The sequence below is a fragment of the Phyllostomus discolor genome, chromosome 10, assembly GCF_004126475.2.
Source record: "Phyllostomus discolor isolate MPI-MPIP mPhyDis1 chromosome 10, mPhyDis1.pri.v3, whole genome shotgun sequence".
In the NCBI taxonomy this organism is placed as follows: domain Eukaryota; kingdom Metazoa; phylum Chordata; class Mammalia; order Chiroptera; family Phyllostomidae; genus Phyllostomus; species Phyllostomus discolor.
Genome location: NC_040912.2, coordinates 89,152,822 through 89,178,474, shown reverse-complemented (window position 1 = coordinate 89,178,474; position 25,653 = coordinate 89,152,822). Strand labels below are relative to the sequence as shown.

At 46.6% G+C, this 25,653-nt stretch overlaps 1 protein-coding gene and 1 pseudogene across 1 annotated transcript in view; one reads left to right on the top strand and one right to left on the bottom strand.

Moving 5' to 3' along the window:
- The window catches only part of CNTNAP2 (contactin associated protein 2), a 1,722,722-nt gene that overhangs the window by 684,754 nt on the left and 1,012,315 nt on the right, over nt 1-25,653 (bottom strand). The window lies entirely within an intron of this gene.
- Nucleotides 8,806-9,496, top strand: LOC114507926 (annotated as a pseudogene).

The window sequence follows — 25,653 nt, the reverse complement described above, 5'->3', positions numbered from 1 at the left end:
TGGAAGAAGGTGTAAAGTGGATCAGTGGTAATGGAAACAATACAATAGAAAACAAACCACTAAACACAGTCACCTCGGCGAGCCCAGTTCCTGCCTGATCGGATCCCATGAGAGCCCAGATGTTCAGCAGCTCCCCTGTGAGACCACCACACGTGGACCCCCTCTTCCGTCTGCCTGACCTTCCCTTGTTTGAACTGCCACATCAAAGGCCACCCGGGCTGTCGTTTTATAGAGTAAATGGGAAGGGAGAGGGATTGAGAAACACATGTTTTTGGCAAGGCCTGTCCTTAAGCCTTGTGCACTGTGTTGCTGGAGACTGAGAAAGCCTGCTTTTACCGACAGATGGTGATGATTATTAAATGACTCTTACGATTTGTGTTACTGTTACCGCCTCAGTCCTCTTCTCCCCCCCTCCCCCCACCCCCACAGAAGGACGCTTTGGGCCAGGCGGGGAGAAAGGGGGACACAGAGACGCAAAGGAACAAAAGACATTACAATATTTCAAGACCATTAGCTCCATTATGACCCATTAGCTTAGAACTCTGGGGGAGTGTGAATCCTTGATGCACAAGCAAGAACACCAAAACAGGGAGTAGTAATTTCATGGCAGTTATCGGGGGCTCGAGGAACTCTTGATTTCTTCTTGTCTTTAGAAATGGTAGAAAATAGCAGACTCGCGTCCGCGTCTCCCCGACTACCCCGTCCAGCTCCTCACTGCGCAGGGAGAGCGCAACACCAGAGGCGGCAGGCGCGTGCGCAGAAGGTCCGCCGCTCGCTCCGTGAAGCCCGTGTCCACTCTATTTTGCAGCTCGACACATTTTTCTGCCGTGACTTTTCATCCTACGTTTAACCAGCTGAGACTTACACAGATGCTGGCCACCTGCTGGCATCAGCTGGTTCCCGAGCTGTATGTAGTTCAGCATTTAACCACCCCCTGGGCGTTTGCTGGGTGCCAGTTGTTGGGTCAGAGGTGGGGTGGGCCTGGGGGCACAGAGGGGACCGGGCTGGCTGGGACGCACTGACTTCTGCCCATGACTCGCCTGTGCCACGAGTTTATGTGGCCGGTGGGATGTGTGTTCATCGTCATGCGCCTGGAGACTGCACTTCAGAGCCAGGAACAGAAGAGCAGCAGGAAGCACCCCAAGGAGGCCCTTAGATTTCAGGGCGGGACGACAGGGCAACGGGGGGAGACTCTGTCACAAGTGTGTGTCCCCGTGGCTGGGACTGTCAGGGTATACCACCACCACCCTTGGGGATTCTCCTTCCTCATCTTTCTCCACCTGGATGCAACATGTCTGCACTTCAGACTTGAAAAGGCTCATCTTGGGAATAACGGTTTAATTTTCATGAAATCCACCGGTTTTGCCCGTCTGCAGAAGGCTCAGGGCTGAGCCGTTTTCTGGGCAACTGTCAGAGGTGCCAGTCAAAACACAACAGCCTGAGCGCACCTTCGGCATTCAGAATAGGAGGAGGCCCTGTCCTTGTTCTTTGACAGGATGCTGTGTGCCCTAAGGAGGCTTGGGCCGATGAGATGGAGTTGCGCCTTCTTAAAAAACACAGTTCTAAATGGTGCCATGCCAACCAATGTGAAAAAAAAAAAACAACTTTCTGCGATCACTCAGTCCCGTAGGTCTCCTCCAGCGATCCCCACCCTCAGCAGTACTGACACTTGGGCCGGATAATTCTGGGCCGTGGGCCTCCCATGCCCACTCAGGCACCCAGCAGCATCACTGGCCCCGCCCACGCGATGCCGCGCAGCCCTCCCCCTCCCCGAATGGGACAATCACAATGCCTCCAGATGTTGCCACATGTCCCCCGGGTGGCCCAAATCACCCGGATTAGGATGGGTGCCTAAATTCAGGCTGCGCTCCATGTGAAGAAAACTACATGATTCCAAAAGCTGCAAAGGTAAGGGCAGTGCCGCTGTCTTAAACCACCAAGTAGCTGGTTCACGTGTTACCCGAGCTCTTCTCTCAGCCTCCAGCTCTCCCCCTGTAAGTGATGGTAACAGGGAAAGGGCATAATGCTACTTCTAACTACCTAGTTCTACTATAGTATCTATTATACATAACATATAATGTATCATATAATGTGCATATCACATAGTAACTACAATATTAGTTACACTAGTATTAATGTGCGTATTGCATGACACATAATGTGCATATTGTGGACACTGTGACAGTGTCCACAGTGCCTGCTAATGATTACTACCACACAACTGAAGCCAGTCCAACTGTGACAGTGACTAGAACTACCAGTCCTGTTAGTGCTGTCTCCTTTACCTGGTGTCACTGAGGGAATGGGGTAAAGAGCATGTGGTTTAAAAAACTAATAATGACAGCTTATTCCTAAGCATGAAGCTTATAAATGTTATCTCCTCTTTTGTTACCCTTTTGGACTTGTTAGCAGACTTTAAAAGACTGAATTCGATTTTATGAATGTTATACGTTTATCTCCTTTGGCACCACTAAAAATGTGCCCGGTGAGCCTTTGCTCCTTCAGCTCATCCCTCCTTCTCGTTTTCACTGAGTTTACAGAAGCCAGTTCTGGGAAGAATTTGCTCCGAAGGCTTCAGCTCTTCCCGTAAACCCTTAGAAAGGATGGCACAGCCCTGGCTGATGTGGCTCAGTGGATTGAGCACCGGCCTGTGAACCAGAGGGTCATCGGTTCGATTCCTAGTCAGGGCATGTGCCTGGGTTGTGGGCCAGGTACCCAATAGAGGGTGCTCAAGAGGCAACCACACATTGATGTTTCTCTCTCTCTCTTTCTCCCTTCCCTTCCCCCTGTGTCTAAAAGTAAATAAATAAAATCTTTAAAAAAAAACAGAAAGGAGGGCACTATTTATCACCCCTTTACCCTCTTCTATATCCCCGCACCTCCCTTTCCTTCTGGTCATCCCCATACTGTTGTCTGTGTCTATGAGTTTTTTTCTTTGCTTAATCCATCCCTCTTTTCACCTATATCATTTTATTAATCAATGTCACTGCCAATAAATTCAATAAACATTTTTTAAAAAGGAAGGAAGGCACTGATGTAAAAATAATTAGGTTATGAATTCTTTTCACAGCTTTCAGTACCAGTTTGGAATTTTCAGCACAGAGATGCAATCACATGGGTATCTGGAGCTTGCAATGGGAATGAAAATCTTTATGGTGACTTTTCATTCATTTTTTTTTAAACATAAGAATAAGCCAAAGCCCCAAACAAACGAGACTCTAGCTATGGCTTTGTCCTCGTTGCCCACATGGAGGTGGGCACACCTCTTAAACTCTGTTGTCCGAAGTATCCTCATCAGTAAGAGAGGAGGGATGGCTTTTTGTCTCCAGGAGTTCTTATGAGCAACAAACGAGGTAGTCGGTGGGAAACTGCTTTAGGCGTTCTAGTGCTCACTACAAAGTGACGTTCTACTATTGTCATCACCCCCGTCCCCGTTACCAGGAGGGGTACTCTGGCTGTTCTGGACCTGGCTTGGATAAGTAGGTTGATGATGATTGGAAGGCAGACAGCTAAACTCTAATCAGACAGGGAATCAGCACCACCGGGTGAGGCCTACAATTTCCTGGCGGATGGAATAATTTTTCCATGTTCAGCAGCAACATAATGGAGCATTATGGAAATAGAAAAAAAAACCTTGTTATCCCGCGCACACCATTTCATGCTCTGTAGAAAGCAGGTAAAATTGTGTCCTCCTTGAAATCGGTAATAATAAAATGGCCTAGGCATCAGATTTTTATTTTATGGAAACCTGCAGCCCTGACACATGAAAAATATACAAATAATACTTCGCTTATGTTCTTACTAAGCCTTGACTGCCTGGTCTTTGTTTTGGAAGAAGTTGGTAACATCACCGGAACAGCTGGACCTAGTAAACAATGTTGCTGGGCTCGGGGGCTGCGACTGGTTTTCTGAAAAAGCCACAATGTTCTGTTGTAGCCTCGTGATCACATCCCGAAAGGCAGAGACCTTGTGTCTGGCGTCAACTGTTTACTCCGCACATGTGGTGCAGCGCCTGGACTGGGGTCATGTGGATGAATAAACAGACGAACCATGAAAGGGAGGGAGGGAGGGAGAACGACCCTGTGTTAATATGCTCGGTTCACTTTGAAAAGCCAAAACGCATCACCAGAACCTGCGGAACCACTAGACGAAGAGATTCGCTCAGCTCACCTTTGCGCCGAGAACCACGTGGATAAAAACAATCCAGGTTCTCCAGTGTCACGTTTCACGACACGGTGCCATTAAACTCAGAGACCGTCAAATCTCAACAGCGTAATGCGGGAGGTGCCGCCCCACACTCACGGTCCTGCACTGTTTGATGCTGAAGGGGACACAGTGCTGTTCCCTTTTAAGGTCAGCGTGACTTTCTGACACGGCCCTCCCCCTCCTGCCCTACAAAAGCAGCTTCGGAGCTGTGACCCGGCTCTGCTCTCTTGCCTGCCTAGCGGCTCCCAGAGGGCAACTCTGTTACACGGGCTGTCTGGGGCTCGTCCAGTGAGCGTTGTTCACAAAGCACAGCTCGCCCCCCACTGGTTGTTTGGCGGGATGTCGGTCTGCTCTGGTTGGTACTGCAGGGGGTTTGCATAGAAGGTAACTCTCCAGCTCTCCCCACCCCATTCCTGCGGGGTTCACATAATCTGGCTACTCCTGCTCACACAGGCTCTCCCCACAGAAGGTCGTGTCCCTGCAGCCCAGCGCGTCCTGACGAACACAGTCTCCCTTATGGCCGTGAGGCCCGTGAATGGGGAAACCTGGCTCTCCTGTCCTCTGTCCCTTTCAACACACCTCCGAGCTCGGCTGCCCCTGAGGCTACTGCAGGTCCAAGGGCAGCTTCCCACCCCCAGCGCCCGCCTGTCTCCACAGACCTTTCGGGCTCAGAGGGCCCCGCTCAGCCAGGACGTGCACCGAGGGAGGTGTGCGGGAGTGAGCACTCTCGCAGTCCAGCCCGGGCTGGTGGGGGGCAGAGTCCGTGAGCAGACGCCCCGGCACCCCCGGGGACCAAAAGGTTTGTCACAGGCTCTCCAGGGGGACCGAGCCCCAGCCGATGACGGCAGTCACTTGTCACTCACTCATCGAGGTGCCTTTCACGACTTCCTCCCAGCCTTGTCTCGGGTCCTCCGCTCCCTGCTCCCCCCACCGGGGGACCTCCCAAGTGAGCCGCCCCCCCCCAGGCCCAGCTTCGGGACCTGCTTTCAGGAGAGCCAAAACCGTAACAAAAGCCGTTTCCTGTCAGGAAAAGGGCTTCCTAGGGGTACTAGTGAATGACAGACACCGGGCACTTGGCCAAGTGTGTACTGGGTCTCTCCCGACACCAAAGAGCAAGAGGAAATTCGGGCCATCACAACAGCTTCTGCCACGAGACGTGGCCCCCAAGGCAATCGGTGCGCACTGACTCTAGTCTCTGACCGGACGTTTGGAACGTATTCTAAAAACTCGCTGAGAGCGTGCATTCTTGGGGGACTTCTATACATTTTCTTTGTGAGAATGCACATTTTAGAAAATGTGCACCCCGACAAATGGACACTAGGCCAAGAAGACTTAAATGGCAATTTCCAATTTTGCAGCATTTTACTTTCAAATGTCTGACCCTTGGTTTCCCGGGCTGTAAAAAGTGGAAAACAAAGACCCATCTTGAGTAATGCCTGGAACTCAGAAGGGTAGAGTGATCCACTGGTTCAAGAGCCGATGGAGTCTGAATGATGGGAAAACTTGATTTAGGGTCTACATTTTAAGGGAATCAATACAAGTACATGTGAAGCAGAAGTAAAAAAACAAAACAAAACAAAAACAAAACCCCAGAAGCTACTGCATTTTTCGGACTATAAACACATACTTTTACCCACATTTTTTTGCTTCAAAAATTGTCCCCCTATTTTCCTCCTCTAAAACCTAGGTACATCTTATCTTGCAGGCCCCAGACACACCTAGGTTTCAGAGGAGGAAAATGGGGGGGGACATTTTGAAGCAAAAATGTGGTAAAAAAGTGCATCTTATAGTCTGAAAATTACAGTATTTGGAAATGTCTTCCTTCTCTTACCACATTGGCATGCTGGTGGAAAAGCATTAATATAAGCATATGACTTTCCCCTCTTCACCAGTTATGCTAGTTTTATCTACTGTGCCTGAACTCAAAGAGGTTTTCACTTTCATTTAAAAGTCTACTTGATTTGGTGAGCACATCCTAAAAATACAACTTAGAATATACTGACCTATATACGCCACATTCTAGTTCTTACTTACGGTTAAGGCAAAAACGAACATTGGCCTTTAAAATCCTGACCTTGTTAAAATCATTCCTTCGAGCAATGTGCACTAAGCCATTATGAGAGTATTCAAGTTGATTATATATTTTCTTAAATATGCCACTTGTCACCGATTTAATTCTCATGAGTGAAACGTTACCTCAAGCTTGATATCTATATTCCAGACAGGATGATGATAGGATATTTTCCATATACTACTAGAACATTACGGCTGGAAGGGATCACAGAGACCAATTTTCTCTACCTCCTTAGTTTGCGGGAGAAAAAAGGAAACCCAAAGAAATGAAATTATGTGCCTGACGTCACACTGTACACAGGATTCAAACCACGTGGAGGACCTGGCTCCTCTCAAATGCTTTTCAACCTTTGCCGAAGCACGTTCCTTGAACCCCTGCAGTCCCCGGCTCCCCACCAAACAGGTTTCTGTTGTAACATTATTTAGGGAAGAAGGCATGCCTTCAAATATTAAAGAGACTGAAATTGATGTAGTTTAAAATATGTTTAGTGAAGCCACTTGTTGATCGAGAATTTCATCCCCACCCCCACCACCCCATGCACACCTCATTCACATAATCTCCCCTTGCGTTAAGACGTGCAGCCCTGTTCGAGTAAGGCCTTCTGCGATCAAGTTCAAGGACTGAAGTTTAAGATGCCCCGATTTTTATCACCAGCTTCTGCCCCCTCACCCACCCACCCGAGTCCCCCGCCAGCCTTGCATGTGCTCCAGACACACCTGACCGGTGTCACGTCCGCCAAGGTGTCTCGGTTCTACTTTCCCATGCACTGGTTCCTCTATTTGGAGTATGTGTCACAGGCTTGGAGAGTAGGTTTGTATTTTTTCTCTCTATGTATATACCCACCTCTCTCTGTTTTTCTTTTTCTCTCTGTTGCGTGCGCGCACACACACACACACACCCCACTTGCCATTTAGAATGCCCTGGTCAGCATGAGCTCTTTGTTCCTTTGACCTAGAAATGCAACCATCTCAAATGCAAACCAGCTATGCCCTTGCAGGACCACACGCAGCCTCCTTCTGCCCCGTCCGAGGCATTCTGACAGGAGAGCGGCCAGGGGCTGGCAGCTGCCCTGGTCGGTCCCTTGCACGGCATCTCTGGCAGGCACGGGAGCAACACGCTGGGGACAGGACAGACCAAGGGAGGGTTTACCCTTGTGTTTTATTTTCCACGCAGCACATATGTTTTCACGGGGATTTAAGTAGAGACCCAGCATGGGAAGGAAACACTGAACATGGCAAATGAGCAGGGGAAGAAATGACTAGTTCCCTGAATTAGAATTTTTCAGAACTCTTGTTATACTTTTATAGAAGGTTAGAATTCTCAGGTCCAATGCACTTGGCAAGTTTTAGGAACATGGTAAGCCTGCCCCCCTTTCTCTTAGGGATGTATGAAAAGACTGTATCGAATGAAGTCCCCTCCACCTCATTCTGGTGTTTTCCTTCCTTGGTAGTTACATGTGAATGCCCGTGGCCTGGCAGCTTGGAGGAAATCACCCTTGCAAGCTGTTCACCGAACGGACAAAGGACAGACCGGGATGTGCAGGAAGAGACCTGGGCGGTGGCACACACAGTTCGCTTCTATCTCCCTTAGAGCAACAGTCTGAAGTGGCCAGTAAACCGTCCTGCTGGGAAAATAACACAAGGAGGGCCGTCTTTGGCTCCCGTTGCTTTGATGTTGCAGAGGAAGCTGTAAGGCAACAGCCTGTTCCTATAGAGTGTCTGTCTCTTCGGAATCCTTGACCTGAAATGCTACGGGCTTTATTAACATTCTGAACACAGCTTCAACCTCCTTTCCGACTGCTGAGTCTTTGAGTTCACGAGAAAACCGAGTTTTCACACTCTGGCTTCCCAATCCCCCACTACTTTGTCCCATGATACAGTCCTTGGATTCTTGGAAAAGCAAAGAGGAAAGGAATCAGATGAGAAGGCAATTAAGAATAAAAACAAGTGAACATACTTGAGCCTACAAAGAAGACTCCAAGTGCGAAAATAGTACTGAGAAATCTTTAGACACGCAAGAAAGGCTCCCTTCAGTGGGAAAATTACGACCTAAGGGTCCTCCTAAAAGCGTCACGGCTCTTGGGTGGGCCATAATGCCTTCTTATTTCTGCAACCCAGCATGTGCCCTGACTGGGAATCGAACTAGCGACCTTCCGGTTTGCAGGCCAGCGCTCAATCCACTGAGCCACACCAGCCAGGGCAACACAGGGTTTCTTATAAATGAAGTGGGGAGGCAGGGCAGCCAGTGTCAGAGTGACGGGTTGTGCGAAGACCCTGCAGCGGCCAGTGCCGGCTTTGACGATGGAGGCAGGGCCACCAGCCAGAGGGAGACGGGTGGGCTCCAGGACCCTGCAGCAGACAAGTGGGGAGGACTCTTCCACAGAGGCTCCAGATGGGGGCAGGCCCTGCTGACACCTTGGTTTGAACTCCGTGAGACCCACGTCAGACTTCTAAGCCCCAGACTGTAGAACAGCAAATGTGTGCTGTTCCGAGTCACTACGCCTGTGGCAGTGTGCCTCGCCAGCAATGGAGAAAGAGGTGGAGCACAGCAGGGGCTGCGGGGGAAGACAGGCCCCACAGCGGGCCTGGGCCGGGGACTCGCCATGCAGCGAGTGGCTCCCCAGGAAGGACAAGGTCAGGTTTCTGCAAGGTCACGGCTCACATTCGTTTCTTGCAGAACATAAGGTATGAGGGAATATTAAAATGTGGCCAAGACAGCCACCAAGGGCCATTGGGTTACAGCCTATCCCCACCTTTTTGAAAGCAGGCATTTCAAGGGGACTGAAAGCGCCAGGGTCTGAGTCGGTGGAAAATGTGACGCTGAATGAAGATAAGCCCAAGGAAACCAAGTCTCAGGAGACTCTGGATGAGGGGCCACCAAAATCTGTTCTTAAAAAGGGGGATGAAACTCACTTCCCACAAAGGGAGATGCTGTCCCCTGCTGGTAAGCGGAAGCACTGCAGGACGATGGAACTGTTGTGGATACCAACATTCAAGTGAGTTTGAAGAAGAACAGTGCCAAGCCTGTACGTTTGGAGGCTGGAACAGGCAGAGTGGTCAGAGGATGGGATGCAGCGCTCTGGGCCACGAGTAAAGGAGAAAAGGCGAGACGGGAGATCGAACCAGAGTGGGCTTATGGGTGGAAAGGACACCCTGAGCCCAAATTCCACCAAATGCAACACTCATTTTACAGATGGAATTAGTGGGTATTTATTGATGGGAAGGGCGATGCTTCAGATCCACAGCCATGGCCCTGCAGAGACTGACGTAACTAATTACAGCCAGTTACTATTGTACGGGAAGTGACGATTGGAAAATTCAAGGGGTTACATTGGAAATTGTTTCCTTTCTCCCCAGACTTTTAAGACATGGAGCCCATTACCACTCCCTGAAGTTTAAACAGTTTCGCCACAGCTGGTGTAAAACACTGGTTCAGGAGGATTCATCTTCCTCTCACCTCCTCTTGCAAAGTAAAAGGCTCCCTAAAAATTTACCCATAGGAAAAAGGATACTAACTCTGGTTTTATGTGTTTGTTTGTTTATAGGGAGGTTGACAGGGAAGGGACTCATCGTTTGAGAACAGGGCTGGCCCCCATTTTCAGCACTGATGGAATTCCATTTCTAAAAGCACCCGAGGCCGTGCACCACGCAACTCCGTGCACAGGAAGACCGCGGGCAGGTCTAGGAAAGCTCTGGCCTCTTCACAGGGGTGTTCTCGCTGTGTCTACCCATCTGGGTGCATGCTGAACCGCAGAAGCCACAGGGGGTATTCGAGGGGTGCCAGGCAGGGCCACCCATGCCTGGATGTGGCCAGGGAAAGGTTGTCACCGCCCACATGCCTCCTTCTGTCTGTACCCTCCACTCAGTCTCAGCCTCCTAGCTTCTCTCATTTATCTTTCTCTCTCGAATCTCTCACACTGCCCTCTTTCTTTTTCTTTCTTTCTTTCTTTCTTTCTTTCTTTCTTTCTTTCTTTCTTTCTTTCTTTTCTTTCTTTCTTTTCTTTTTCTTTCTTTCTTTCTTTCTTTCTTTCTTCTTTCTCTTCTTTCTTTCTTTCTTTCTTTCTTTCTTTCTTTCTTTCTTTCTTTCTTTCTTTCTTTCTTTCTTCTTTCTTTCTTTCTTTCTTTCCTTCCTTCTTTCTCTCTCTCTCTCTCTCTTTCTTTCTTCTCTCTCTCTCTCTCTATTCTTTCTTTCTTCAGCTGGCCGTCATGTGGCACTTCAGTTAATTTGATTGATTACATTTATCTAACAGATTTCATTTTATTCACTTTCAACCTATTTTCATTTCTTCTGCAGCTACGACACACTGCAGCTACAGAATATTTTAAAATATCTTCCCATGTTGTGTGCTTAATTTAAATAGCAGCTACCAAAAATGAAATTTGCTTTTAATGAATTGACACACATACACACAGTGGGGGAAAAGATGTGTCAAAACAAAGCGACAGTGGTTATTTCTGGATAGCGATGCAAGGGATGAGTCTCTTCACTTTTTTTATTCTTTCCCACTGTTCCCCATTACATAGCTCCTCTTGAAAAAAATGTTTTTCTAAAGAGACAATATGTTTGTTTAAACATTAAGATGACTGCGGTGGGGGAAAAGTGCTAATTGCATTTATTCTTATTGCTAAATCCTCTTAAGGACTTAAAACCTAAGTTCCTGGGACATGAACCTAAGTTCCTGGGAACATTTTAACAAAGACACAGCCAATGTCAAATATGCTGGGAGAACGACCCTCCCTCCAGGCTGTCTTCTTACTCACGTGTGTGCAAAGGAAACGTAGTTTACCGTCTTCCTTCACAGAACAGCTTCCTCTAGAGGAGGGACACTTGCTTTCTAACTGTTTTGCCAGCTTAGTGCGACAGACGTATTATGTATTTTTAGAAATAATTTCCTTGACATCAGTTAATTGACCCTTTATGCCCTATCTGAACTTCGTCGCTCACGTCTGTCACTCGTCATAACATTTGTGCGTGAAGTCTGTGTTCACCTCCTGACTGCCCCTGAGAAGACAGCGACACCTGCGGCACTGTCCCACCGCCACGGCGTGGGATCAGGGGGTGGAGGGCTTCCCCTCCCCTCGGGGGACCCTACTCCCTACAGTCAAGGCTGCTCTGACTCAGAACCACTCTGTGCATGCCTTCCGATTCTACGCCACAGCTTTCTTCTTCAAAATCTCAGCAGGCTGGATTCCAAACCTTAAGGAAACTCACTGCATCTCAAGATCATCTGAATAATAGATGTCTGTGATCCGACTCCAGCTCTCTGATCCATAAAGAACTGGAAAGAAGAAAACCCTTGGAAGTAAAGACTTTTTGAGTCTGCAAAGCATAAACAGACTTACATGCATTGTTCTTCACTGCTTTATGATTTTATGACTGAAGCTAATGCTATTGAAATAGGTACACAGACGTGTGTGTATGTGTATTTGTACACACCTCCACATGTAAGTCACATGGAGAAGCTTCTGCACACACGTCGTGTGCACACACATGAGAGAGTGGTTTTGTACTTGAGCGGTATTGGTGCAGCCCAAGCGGACTTAGGAAAGCTGGGTTTGCAAATCAAATGTAAACATGTTCTGTTTCCCTGGCTCCTGTACGTGGAATTTTAACATTAGCCCCTCATAATGTTTCCCAATTAACCAGCATTTTTAACACTGAAGGTAGCAATAAATGAATGTTTCAACACCTTTTAATTATAAAGATTAAAAGAAAGCTAATTAGTTTGTAAACTGTACACAGTGAATCGCTCTGAGCCTATGATTAGTTTGTCTACTTTTTCTCCTTCACATGAGCAGCTTTAAAAAAAAAGTACAAAGTGCATAATTAGCAGTAGATAATGTTTATCGACCCCTGGAAATATTTGTGCTTTTTCACAATTACATCATAAGGGTCTTAACGAGTTTTCTCGTAACATCTCAAAAAGTTCTGATCTTTCATTAATTCGTCTAGGTTTTGTAAAGCCTCTGCCTCTACTGTAATAGCCGAAATAATATCACACTTCATTTTCCAAGAAGAAATAACACAGGGCTGTTTATTTTAGGATCTATACTTAAATATTACTTTTGAGTTCTACTTCTCATTTAATTGTCAGTATACCATCTTGTGAAGTACAATCTTTTTAAAAAATTTTATTTATTTATTTTTAGAGAGGGAAGGGAGGGAGAGAGAGAAAGAGAGAAACATCAATGTATGGTTGCTGGGGGCTGTGGCCTGCAACCCAGGCATGTGCGCTGACTGGGAATCCAACTTGCGATGCCTGGTTTGCAGCCCGCGCTCAATCCACTGAGCTACGCCAGCCAGGGCGTGAAGTATAATCTTAATAGAGGCCCTCAACACATTTCAATTGGAAATCTATTGAATGACCCTCTTGTGGGTCGAATTTCACCCAGCTTCCTTGTTGTTCCCAACACAAATAAATATGTTTCTTTAATCCAACAAATACTGACTGGGGACCCTACTACTGTGTCAGGCACTATTTTACATGCTGGGGATAGGATAATGCACCAAAGGAGTCAAAATCCCTGAGCTGACATATCCTATGTTGCAGTTGTAGGAGGCAAGTGAACTGCGTGGCACGTTAAACAGGGGTTTGGCCCAGAGCCCCCGTGATGAGCAGACTCAGCTGGTGGGTTGGGTGTGGGGTGTGAGCAGGCACGGACCTCGAAGATGGCTTTCACCTTGGCCGCTGAGAGGGTGTGCCCTTCTCTTCTCTGTGCTTCCTGCCCATGAGATCTTACCCTAATACAGGGTCCTCTTCTTTCTATTGATATCACGCACTGATTCCTTTCGGTGTGAATCCCGCTTTTCTGAGAAATCCTCACCCAGTTCACCTCACGCTATTCTAAACACTCCGCTAAACTGCATTCTCTGCAGCATGTGACTAGCTTTATTTTGTGACCTGGTCCTGATTGACATCGTTTTCCAGCTTTGCGTCATTGTACCTATGTTATATGTGTATATAAAGAATTAGAAGGCTGGAAATTATATACATATTGTAGATATACACAGTGGAAGACAGGGTAGGGCAAAAGTAGGTTTACAGTGGTTTGTATGGAAAATAGCACAACAATTAATAAATGATAATGCAAGATTAAACTGTTTCACATACTCACGACTGTAAATCTACTTTTATTCCACCCTGGATATATGGTAGATTCCTTGAAAGCAAAATTCAACTTCTTAGATTTTTTCAGATATAATAAATTACAATCCACTTAAAATTATGTATATATAAAATATATGAACATATGTTCTGTACAAATATAAAATCAAAATGAAGTCTATGTAAAAATCCACACATTTGTATCTGTCTATGTACCTATCATACTGTATCTTCAATTATCTAAAAAATGCAGTCTACTTCAATGACTGAATAAAGAAATCTATTTGCCTTATATTGTTCTTAGTGCCTACTAAAGCATCCTTTCTTTAAAATATATTTTATTGATTATGCTATTATAGTTGTTCCATTTTTCTCTCCCCTTTACTCCCCAATGACCTACAACCCTGCGCCCTCCCACCGGCATTCCCCTCCTTAGTTCATGTCCATGTTCACACATATAAGTTCTTTGGCTTATCTGTAGAACTTCCTATATTATTCTTAACCTAACCCTGTCTATTTTGTACCTACCATTTATGCTTCTTATTCCCTGTACCTTTCCTTCATTCTCCCTGGCCCCTCCCTGCTGAAAACCCTCCATGTGATCTCCATTTCTGTGATTCTGTTCCTGTTCTAGTTGTTTGCTTAGTTTGTTTTTTTTTATGTTCAGTTGTTGATAGTTGTGAGTTTATTGTCATTTTACTGTTCATATTTTTGATCATCTTCTTTTTCTTAGATAAGTCCCTTTAAATTTCATATAATAAGGACTTGGCGATGAGGAACTCCTTTAACTTGACCTTATCTGGGTAGCACTTTATCTGCCTTTCCATTCTAAATGATAGCTTTGCCGGATAGAGTAATTTTGGATGTAGGTCCTTGCCTTTCACAATTTAGAACACTTCTTTTCAGCCTCACCCTGCTTGCAAGGTTTCTTTTGAGAAAGCAGCTGATGGTCCTATGGGAACTCCCCTGTAGATAACCATCTCCTTTTCTCTTCCTGCTTTTAAGATTCTTTCCTTCTCTTTAATCTTGGGCAATGTAATTATGATGGCCTTGGTGTGTGCTTTCTTGGGTTCAACTTCTTTGGGTCTCTCTGAGCTTCTAGGACTTCCTGGAAGTCTATTTCCTTAGCCAGATTAGGGGAGTTCTCCTTCACTATAAGTTTTCAATGTCTTGCTTTCCTTCTTCTCCTTCTGGCAACCCTATGATTTGGATGTTGGAAGGTTTAAAGTTGTCCCAGAGGTTCCCAAGCCTCTCCTCATTTTTTTGAATTCTTGTTTCTTCATTCTATTCTGGTTGAATGTTTACTTCTTCCTTCTGTTCCAAATCATTCATTTGAGTCCCAGTTTCCTTCCCTTCACTGTTGGTTCCCTGTATATTTTTATTTTACTTTGCATAGCCTTCACGTTTTCCTCTATTTTGCAACCATACTCAACCATTTCTGTGAACATCCTGATTACCGGTGTTTTGAACTCTGCATCTGATAGGTTGGCTATCTCTTTATTACTTAGTTCTATTTTTGGAGTTTTGATCTATTCTTTCATTTGGACCATATTTTTTTCTTAGCATGCCTGTTACATTGTAAGGGGCGGAGCCTTAGATATTCATCAGGGTGGGGGAAGCCATGTTGCTGCGTTGTGGCACTGTATGTGGGGGAGGGGTCAGAGAGGGAACAGTGCCACTTGCTCGGCTCTCAGGAGGCTTTCACTCATGTCACTCATATTATTTCTTCCCTCATACATTTTCCCAGTTTGTATTTCTTATCAAGACTCCCCAAGATAGTAAGTCTACTGTGATGTTTGACAAGGTAATGAATTGAATCACGTGGCTCCTGAGTTGTGATAAAAGACAAACACACTTTCATTTAGGTGTGTTTTTCATTTAGGTTAGGTCCACGGCCATGTGCACCTCCCACTACATGAACCGCCCACCTACAGGCGCTCTGCTTTGTTCCTGCGAGGCTGAAGGAAATAGGTCGGTGTGGTCCATGGGCAACCGGCACAGTAGGGCCATCGGGAACACAAGGTTTCCTGCGGCCTGCCAGAGTGGCTGGCCTCAGGCATACGGTCACTGTGTGGCGAAGAGCTTTCTGTGTGTGCAGGGACTATGTTCGGGTGCTGTTAAATTCTCCCGTTAAACACACTGAGGAGCTGTGAGTCTGTTTTTAGCCTCTCTTTCTTGCTGACAAAATAAAAAAAAATCAACTGGGCTTAGTTTGGAAACATTATGCACACAAAAATATGCACCACACAATACTAGCTCTTGGGTGAAACTCATTAACTTACTATTAGAGACTTACTAAATTACCTCTTCGTTTTATTATGAAAAGCAAGAAAAAAATTGTTGCTTTAAAGGATAATTAGCTTTTTCATTACAAAAGAAACCAGCTTGAGGAAGAAAGAGCCCCTTTCTTAAAGAAGGGGAGTTAAACAGTGAAGTCAAGATTCCATGTCCCTGGTAGCAGCCGCACTTTTAAACAGCGTGTGAGGACCAGAACAGGAGGAGGAGGGCTAGGAGGAGCTCCAAGAAGCACCAGGTTGGAGCTCGTGATGGACTGAGTGGCCCACCCTCCACCACCGACAGGAAAACGGTAGCCAGAGGGGCGGAAGCTGCAAAGCACCTGATTTGTCAGGATGCTGCACAGCCAGAGCTGTGCCATGGGCTCTGGGCTCACAGCAATGGGAGACAGTGCTTTCACTGTTATTCATTTTTGAGTCCTGATTATGATACAGGAACACTTAGGAAATCTAACCACATTAGAAATTAAATGCTGCAATAAAACAAAATTTATAAACATTAATATATATCCTGGGTCAATCTACTGTATCTTTTGTAACATGCATGATCATTATATTACTTGGGAATTATGAATCAGTAATTCAAAATGTATGGATGTCACTTAAGAACTGTCCAAACTTTTGGAAATTTTTCTCTCTCTGTGTTGGCATCAGTTGTAATTTTTACTCTTTGGGAACATTTTTATTTTTCCTGACACTATTTGTAGTAACCTCAAACCCGTGTCCAACGTTAAAAACAAGAAATCTGGAAGGAATGTTACAAAACGTGAGCTCTCCTATTTCTCATCTGTCCACCATCCCTCTGGCCAGGGTGGGAAGGCCCCAAGAGACTCCCTTTCTCTCCGAAGTCCCCCTGACAGTGTATTTTGCGGGGTCTGCTTCCTGACCACGCCCTGCATCCTGACAAAGCTGAGGTGACGGACATTCTTGGTCACAAGGCAACGGAGAGCCCATGTCACGGATAACTGAAATGATACTGCGAGGCTAAGGTGAAAGAGACAGAGAATTCACTCTTTAAAAAGGACACTAATGGATGAGTTTCACCTCTCTGAGTCAGGGGAACTTGAAGTCCATCTTCAAGGGGAAGGAATGAGAATACACAGAACCCCAGAGTGGCTCCATCTTCTGACTGGATAGAGAGAAAAGAAGGGAAGTATTGTCTACACAAATTGGTATGCATCCTCTGCTTTAGAATCTTCTAGTAAATGCATTCAAGTGCTGATTTCCTGAGCCTATTACAGACTGTGTGGATCAGAACGTCTTAGGATGGTGCCCTGGAATCTGTTCTTTACCGATTTACTCCAGTGATTCTGAAATAACCCAAAATTTCAGTATCACGGCTTTAGAGAAGACAGAACAAAAACCAGACAGCCACAGAACTGATGAGCGGACTGGCGGTCTCTAAGCTCAGTGACTGAAGCACGAGCACGTCTTCCCTTCAGTTCCCAGAAGCCCCTTGGAATTCACTGCCAGGTGAAGCCACCTGCAGAGCAAGCCCCTGAGCACACGCCAGGCACCACAAAGGGATTAAACCTGATATTAAAGGCTGGGGTCACACGAAAGAAAGCGAGGAACAGTAAGGCGCTTCTGCCCTGAAACCGATTTCACTGGAACCCAGTCTTTCCTTGTATGACAGACCCACGCCGGCTGAAAGCAGATGCTGGGCAGAGTGACAGCAAGTGAATCCGCTCCTGTCAAAGAATTTCCAAACAAGTAGCTGATACCAGGCCTTCCCTCATTTGATACAGATTAGAAAGGAGGAGTCACGACGAAGGGAAGGGACAGAGAAAGAGAAGAGGGAGAGTTGAGAGCAAACCCAGGTGCTGTCCTTCACTCGGAAGCCCCACAGTAGGTGGGCTGGGAGTGTCTGGTGGGCTGGGAGTGTCTGGCAGGTGTGCACGGAAGGCTCCTTTCTTTCTGTAACAAGCATCTCTTGAGTGCCTACTGCATTAGTCCTGTCGTGACTTGGTAAGAGAAGTCAAGCAAGATCTTTTCGATCTCAAGAAGTAAACATCTGTAACTTGTGTTTCGGTTTTGTTGGCCAGGTAGGCACAGCAGGCTGTGGGAGCACCGAGGGGAGGGCCCTAAATCAGATTTGGCATGACAGAATGTTCCCTGAAGAAAACGAGACTTAAGTTGAATAAAGCAGAACATGTCAGAGTCAACTACCAGAAGAGGAAGAGGAGGAAGTGTGTTCTATGCAAAGGCTGGTATAAAATATGCTCACAAGCTCTGAATGCCTGGAGGAGGGACAGCGGTGTCAGTGAAAATACAGGCAGACAGACAGGTGGTAGATTGTGCAACATCCGGGGATGTTAAGTTGTTTGAATTTTGATGGCAACCTTAGAGATTTATGAAAGGGTGTTAACCGGAGACACAGTGGCCTCAGACTCTCAGTTTTGAGATTTCAGTCTAGCAGATGTGTGAGGGACCCATAGAAGGCCCCCGAATCAGGGCTGGGAGGTCCACACAGTGACTCAGAAGTGGGGAGAACGTGAGTTGGGGTGGAGCCCTGGACGGGGAGGTGGGATACAGATGGCACTCCAGATACACCCTATGTCACACTTGGCAATGGACCCTTTACCTTTGTAGGTAATACAGGAGAAAAGCTTATTTGGATGGAATAGAGGACAGGATGAGCTGATTTTCAAAATGCCGAGTTTGTCATAGAGACATAATAGGTAGGATATTGAGATGTTCGTACATGGAACCAATTCCTACTGTGCGCCAGTCACCGTCCACTAGGCAGGTCAGTGGATCTAAGGAGAATGTTCTGGACTAGACCTTTCAAAAATGGCTTTTATACAGATAAAAAGCACAGATAAATGCATCTTCGCTATTTGATGACCATTGCAGACATGGTTAGGGGCAGTAGGGGGAGGGGGTGGGTGGGAAAGAAGGCCAAATGGCAGGTTGGGAGCGTCGCCACATCATCAGCCCAGGACTGTGACTGAAAAACAGTGGCTTTGACCAAACTGAACCCAAACGAAGAGCTTGTGGAGTCACAGAAAGCAAAGGAAACTGCTGCGAGGAGAAGGGAACACAGAAGACACAGGTGCCCCATCTGCATGAGTTCGCACTGATCTGTCAATGAGGTGGTCACCGATGGGGGCAGATTTGGCGAAGTTGGGACGATGGGGACCGTGGTGAGGGTGGACTGGCTTTGGAAGGGGTCAGCAAGGAAGGACAAATTCTGCAGATGACTTGGCTGCGTTTATGAGAAGTGTTGAGAGCAAGTCAGAGTTTTCACACACGTCCATTCCTCATGGCTACCTTCTCCAAGACCTGGCTTTCACATTTCTGACATTCCCTCCTTCCTTTCACTCACTTGATTTATGTTCATCTACAAGTACTAACGTTAGATATCCAGTGGTCTTCTGAGAGTAGGTCTGACCGATGAAGTCAAGAGAGAGGGAAAGAGATGGGGAGAGAGGGAGAGAGACAGACAGACAGACATACCATCCTGGCACCCAGGAAAGAGATCGTGATAACAGCAAGGGCAACTATTTGGAGGACTCACACTATGCCTGGTAATGAACATCCCCTTCACACACACTTTAAATTCTTAAAAGACAAAAACAAAACCCCCACCTTGCCAGGTGTGGACTATCACTTCTCTTACACAGGAAGTAGGGAAGTGAGGCTCAGGAAGGTCCAGTCATCGCCATGAACCTCACAGACAGGAAGCAAGAGAGCTGGGCTGGGATCCCGATCCGCCCCACTCTGGTATCCCCTCTCTTCTTACAGTATCGCCGGGAGGAAGGAAAGGTTGGACAGCAGGGAGGAGGTTCAGAGAGTCAAAATCCAGTTTGGTCCCACGCGTTTGTGTCTGCTGGAGCCAGCGCGGGACTCTGCAGAGCAAGGGCAGAGGCAGTGGAGGGGGCTGCTGGGGGAACTTGGCATCATCCGGTCAGATGAGTCGCCCGTTAAGGAAATAACGACTAATAGAATTTTAAAAGATGTCATTTTTGAAAGGTCAAGGTGTTGAATATTAACCACCAGAAGGATGTGCCAATATTTAGAGACCTGAAGAGCCTGGGACTTTTGCTCTGTTCTCTCTTGCTGAAGAGTCCTGGAATGGTCCCAGTGCCTGACTGTGTCTCCTTCTGTTGCTACTAGGCCTCTGTCATGTGGACTACTTTTGTTACGAAGGGAGGATGCTGTGACTGGAAGGCTCAAGACAGCCCCTCAGCTAGGAACTGGTTTAGTCCCACGTCACCTTTTGTAATTGCTCCCCGCCAGTCTGCGGAGTGGGTGCTGCTGGAGCTCGTCCTCAGGAAGCTCCTTGTGGCCAACAGGGAAGGAGTGAGTGTCTCGTTACGACGTCTGATGTCTGATCCCGGCCCACTGGACTCTGACCTGTCTGGACCCACAGAAGCTCCACTTGTTAAGTGCGACTCTCCCCAGAAGGCAGAACAAGGGAGACAGTGGCAGTGGTTCTGACATGAAAAAGCTTTTCACTGAGCGTTTTATGTCTTTTATGACCTGCAACTCTACAGGGTGTGAAACACCTATACTAGTTGGGACTACAGTATTCTATGGTCCTTTGCTTGGTAATCTACAGTGTCGTGTTAAAAAAAAAAGAGCTGGACAAGACTGAGTAAAATTGAAAACATGGGTACATTTATTCCATTTGAATAAATCTCTTTGCTATTGGGCTTGTTTCTGTCCCTTACCTCCTCCTAGGTCTACAACGAGCCTTGATAACTGCTGGAAGCAGCCACAAATTTTACGGGATTAGCTCTCTTTCAAGACACATGTTGTAGTGCGTGTACTACATGGTGTGGCTATGCAGCAATAAAGCAGATTTTTGCATGTTGCTTCTGGAAACCATTCTCATTCTTTTTACTCCCATATTGCCTATACGTGTGAGCGCTGCAACATTTCAAAGTTTGAAGGTCCTCTGTAGTTCTCAAAAGTTACAAAATAATAGAATTAATTGCTTTGAATTCAGTCATTTTGCACCCAGCAAATATTGATTTCTTTCCCAACACCTTTAATTTCTAATGGAGCTTGAAATTAACTTTGGATTTTAATTCTGTTTTATTCTGGGTTTGTACAGCTGGGCCATTCATAATGTCGGGAGAGTGCTGAGAGGAGCTTTCTGAGCGCGGCGCCCACAGCAAGCGGTGCAGCTATTCTGCTTATCGAGGGGAGGAAAGGTTGCGTGGGAAGGCACATCGCAGTAGCGTTTTATGAACGAGCAAACGAGTCAAAATAGGTAGCCTGTAAAAAGTCAGCGCCTGATCCCTTGCTGAAGTTTGCATCATTGTGTGTGTCTGTCTCTGTGCACGAATGCATGTTTAATCAGACCCAAAACGGCCCGGGAGCAAAGGACAGAGTTCCTCTAACCACAAACACCTTGACAATGGGCTGTTCTGATTCGTAAGGTCCTAGTCTTCCTATTACATATGCATGTGCCGTGGGCACACACACTTAGAATAATGTAAACATATCACACATGCAAACTGCACATTGTAAAGTAATTTAAATACAGTCCTTTGAGGCTGTCTTTGGGGCTCCCAAATGTTGTGTAATGATCTCATATCGCCTCTATGAAATGGGGTGATTGTAGTGACGTCGTGCTGAGGCCCTTGGGTGAGCGCCCCGTTTCCCCGGGGCTCCCTGACTCGCTCCCACAGCTGCTGCGCTGGAGCTGGGAGGCCAGTGGAGGCGAGTGTGAGGAACTGTGGGGCGTGGCTTTTCTGCTATGTCTTCCCATCTGAAGTCACCCTCTGGAGGCCGTGCCTGCAAACAGTCTCAGCATTCTAGAGACTTTCAGTGAGGTGAAATGCATGTTTCACAAAGTAGATGGGGGTGGCTTGGAAGCCCGACTCTGCTATGGACTCTGAACAGTGATTTTTAAATCTGTAAAACGGAATAATACTATCTTCCTTAGAGGCGATTGTGACGGTCCCGTGAGATTTAAATGTCAAGTTCGCTACTTCACATGCTTCCTTCTCTGATGACATTCATGTTCTCTCTACTCACAGCGCAAGTTCAAAATTACAAATTTCAACAACACATACTGACTACTAGGTTTTGTAAAAGAAAAAAAAGATACAGGAATAGTTAACTTATGCCCACACAATTTACACTAAGGGGAAAAAACTGTGAACAAACATTTGGAGAAAAATAAGTATATAAAAACCTGGAGAAATCATGCAGTAATTGGAGTAATAATTGCAATGGAAATAAGGCAAAAAGATTAATCACTTAAGCTTGAGTGATGAGAGGAAATTTCACTAAACAAGAAGGCACTGTGAACCAGACCCTATAGAGCATTACGTTCAAAAGTGGTAGAACTGGGGAGAGAAGCATTCTGGAACGGATTGGGGGATGATGTAAGCAAAAGTGAGGAGAAGAGCATTCTGGGATGGACTAGGGGTGGGGGGTGAGATAGGCAAGAGTCAGGAGAAGAGCATTCTGGGATAGACTGGGGGATGATATAAGCAGAAGTGGGGAGAAGAGCATTCTGGGATGGACTGGGGGGATGACGTAGGCAGAAGTGAGGCTGCAGGAAAGCACGAGGGCATGTGTGGAACCACAGGTAAGGATGGACGTAACCGCTTGAGGACGGACTGGCTGTGCGCAGGGCAGTGGGGTAAACAGTGCCCTGCAAACATGTGCCCACTAAAAACTCTGAGTGAGACCGAATTTGGAAACAGGATCTTTGCAGGTGTAACTCGTTACGAGGAGTCACGCTGGATGAGTGCGGGCCCTCCCTCCCGTGACTAGTGTCTGCGTGTGAGGAATGAGAGGGAGATTCAGACTCGCAGCCCCAGGGACGCACTGGGAAGAAGCCATGTGAAGATGGAGGCAGAGATTGGAGGGTTAGGACTCCAAAGGCCAGGGAACTCCGAAAGTGGCCTGGCCACCACCAGAGGGGAGGGAAAAGCAGTGAGGGCTTCAATGGGAGCATGACCCTGCTGACACCTTGATGTTGAACTTCTGGCCTCCAGAACAGCAAGACAATCAATTTCTGTTGCTTTAAGCCATCAACTTTGTGGTCACTTGCTAAGGTGACCCTAGGAAACTGATGCACATAGCATCCCGTCTCTTGAAGTCGCTTAAAAAAAGGACATAAAGTACCTCTCCTTCCATTGTTCCCTGGCAGCTTTCTGCTTGTGAGTAAATGAAGATCTTTTCCCTTTGGCTCACCAAAAGATTAAAGTGGGACTCAGTTCTGTTCATCTGGGAGCTTCCTTTTCATGCCATTTTTTATAAAACCTTATCTGGCACAGAAATAGTATTATGGACCAATTATCGGGGACATCGTCAAATGAAAGAGATTCTTTGACGGAGAAACAGAAGGGATTTTACTTTAAGAGGCTGTGCCCCGCAGCAAATTCCTCCCTCACGCAGATGGGGGGCTGGGCGTGTTCACAGCCAGGTAGCCGTGTCTGTGTGCACAGCTGCTTGAGAGGTATAGTAAGTGTGTTTGTGTGTGCACACGCACACGTGTAGACACCATTCTAGGTCGGTTGCTCGAAATGCATTTAACGCTTACGAGGTGCTGAGTCATGAGCTGGGCACCTGTTTGCAGAGGTGACAAAGCCATAGACAGTGTCCTCACGATCCAGTGTCCTCACGGTCAGTCCTTAGACGGTTCTGTTCCTGCGGAGCGGAGGGTGGTCACTGGGGCCCCCAATGAAGGCTCGTGTGAAGTAGGCCACTCTACAGGTGTGGTGTTTGATTTCATTTCTACTTGAGGTCTCCCTAGAATAACAGAGTGTAGGTGATGTGCAGGGAACCTGTCTGGTCTACTTTTGCATGAGTACGTTTAAGGTAAGAATGTCTGTGCCTCCGTGTTTGATGAGCTTTGGTGACTGTTTTATAATTATAATGTCATTGAAGAATTATAATGTCCTTCTTCATAGAGGAGGAAAGGGTCTGTGCCAGTGACGGATTGGGGAGGCTTTAATTCATGTCCTCGATCTTATCCACAAACTATTCCACAGGCAGCATTCTGCCCGTGACCCCTGCTTTCTGCCATTTGTTTTTGTTGCTTTAAAACCTTGCTGTGGTTCTGTCCAGGAAAATGAATGCTATTCTTTTGACTTCATTTGAGAATGTGTTTCAGCCTTAACTCTGGGTTGTAACTGAAGGCAAGCTAGCTTTAAAAGTAAACACCTTTCTATTTCTTCTGAACTGCGTTTACATGGTCTGTAGGGCTGCTTGAAACAGGCACCAAGCCCTCTCTCCCTGCACAGGTCACTCTGCAGACAGCCAGGGAGCTAGAGAGTCCGGAGTCATTGGCCGTGTGGTCCAGAGGTTACAATACTCTTCCCTCTCTTCCCACCCGCGCTGCTAGGTCCCCCTCCACAGCCTCTCGCCTGGCCGCCCCTGCCCAAAGCCTTCCCTCTTCAAGAGCAGGGAGCCACACACTTGGGGAGGGAATTGGGACGAGATCCAGAAAATGGGGGCGGTTGCAGACCCCCTGGTACAAAGACTGTGAGGAGGCAGCATCTCGGGGCTCCACTTTATTTTTAGGCATAGTGTCTAATCCTAAAATGCGATTACATCAATAAGTATTTCAAAGTATCTACTGAATTCCTCCTCCTCCCTCAAACTTCATATATTTATTCATTTTTTTTTAAGTTTATGGACAGGAAGCCCATCTCCCCAACCATCAAAGTTGTATTTGTTGTACTTCTAAAAACCAAAAAGTTCCCTGAGATTCAAGAAGAACTTTTCACTGGGCATCCTCCCTTAGAAAGCACAATGGAAACAGTTTTCTTAAACTAAACTAATCAATAGAGAGCCTGTTGGAATCTAAATGATCCCAGCATGAAAACTACAGCTTGTGCAGAATCAATGTGTTTCTGTGATTGCCACGTGAAGCTGATGTTAAGCAGGTATCACGGTGAACCCAGGCCAGGGCTACGAACCACATGCAGCAGAATTCAGGATCCGGCACTCCTCTCTCTCATCTGAGGGTAGGTGGTATACCGTTAGCAGGGGGATGACAAGTGGGAAAAAGAAGTGTCATTCTGAATGCCAACTGAAATCCTAAATCAACGTCCCTTAGAATTTTTCATATAGTAAATGAATTACTTGGTCTTTAAACTAATATGCTTTCACTACGTGTAAGGTCTTTCAGCATCGAATCTGTATGTATAAAGGATGTGGGGAATGTTTTCTCTTAATTAACTTTCCATGATTACTAAAAGCAATTCAAATGCTCCATAAATTTGTCTTCCATATTATTTCTGACCTAGAAATCATTCTGTATCCTTGTTTTTTTTTATTATTTCTAAAACATGCACCCGCCCCCCCAAACTGGTTCAGGCTGTAGAAGTGGAACTCAGTGAGAACAGCCTCTCCACGGTGGGCGGAGCTGGGGCAAAGTCATGGAGGCGAAGCTAACGCAGGGCTGATGGGACCTTTTATCTGGTGTCAGTGCGAGTGCATCCTAAGTGGGGGTGCGGCCTCCGTGAGAACAGGAGGACTCCTTCCATTGTCACTGCACTTCCATTGCCCATCGCTGAGTCCCCAGTAGGTGCCATTGTCACAGAATAGTAGACGCTCCCACTACCAATGAGGAAGCAAGTAGTGCTGCCCGTGGTTCCCACGCCCCTTCCATAGGACCATCCAACGTTCAGATCCCAGGCTCCCCTCCCAGAACAGACAAGGGGCCAGACGGTTTCACTGCTGAGCCTCTCTCCCCTGTGGAAGTACAAGGTGTTCTCTCCTCTCTCACCTAGCCTACGCCAGCTCGACTTAAAGAATTATATGGTGGGGGCAGGGAGAATTCTTTTTGGACAGTGAATTAACAAAGCTTGTTCCATTCACCGAGCTTCAGGCAGTCTGGGAGCTTGCAGAATCAGCAACCTGGCCCCACACGATGCAGGTCTGGTTATTTCAGAAAGTCTCTATGTACATCGCTGAAACCATTAGGGAGCCTTAACAAGGTAGTATTTTTTTTTTCTGAGTAGCAATATGCTTTCAACTGGGCATTTGAATGTTCTCTG